The 789-nt window shown below is 38.8% G+C and overlaps 1 protein-coding gene across 10 annotated transcripts in view; it reads left to right on the top strand.

The window, feature by feature from the left end:
• Positions 1 to 789, top strand: part of ep300a (EP300 lysine acetyltransferase a) — a 31,734-nt gene that overhangs the window by 8,908 nt on the left and 22,037 nt on the right. The window lies entirely within an intron of this gene.

The following is a 789-nucleotide window of genomic DNA, read 5'->3' as shown; positions in this document are numbered from 1 at the left end:
GTTTATCACATGAATTATCTGTATCCGTATTCGTACTCGGACTGGGCGGGGCCTAACCCGGAAGTGGTCGGATTCAACTCGGAAGTGGGTCGGGTTGTCTTGAAATGGGCGGGGCTTTAACTGGTATGTTATTTTAAGCATGCAATTGATATGGGTTGATCAGAAATTGTTATATTTATTGCTGATTAGAAAACTATTTCCGTGACAGCATCAGCATTGAGCTTCAGACCAGTGGTGTTGTTATGGTAACAAACAAACTATATAGGTCTACAGTATATAACAAGTTTTGCAACAATAAATACAACAATGTGGTTGCAATTATTTAGTAAATTTGTAATGAACAAGAGTTTTCATACTCAACAATAAAACTTTCTTTTTTTAACTCTTAATACATTTTGGGGGGGGGGTGGGGGGGTTCTTTTTTATTTTCATTGGTATGTGTGAGTGTGTGTGTGTCTGAGAGAGGAGAGAGACAAAGAGAGACAGGGGGACGGGGGGGGGGAATGTGTTTGTGTGTGTGTATCTGAATTTGTTATATTATTCATTTATACGGCAACTGCCTTTTATTTTTTTATAAAACACAGCAAGAAAGTTTCAGACACTCAAAAAAACTGGTTAGAGCCAGCAGGTGGTTTAAAAAAAACAAAAAAAAACTCAGACGGTAGAGATGCTACCCGAGTCGCATTCTACCATCACTATGTCTGAACAATCCCCACGGTTACCAGAAGTCTCCTGGTTACTAAGTACTACTTTGAACCGAAGTATAAAACAAACCTGAAGCTGAAGAAA

Source organism: Etheostoma spectabile, chromosome 21 (genome assembly GCF_008692095.1).
Source record: "Etheostoma spectabile isolate EspeVRDwgs_2016 chromosome 21, UIUC_Espe_1.0, whole genome shotgun sequence".
Lineage (NCBI taxonomy): Eukaryota > Metazoa > Chordata > Actinopteri > Perciformes > Percidae > Etheostoma > Etheostoma spectabile.
This window is presented reverse-complemented; position numbering and strand designations above follow the sequence as displayed.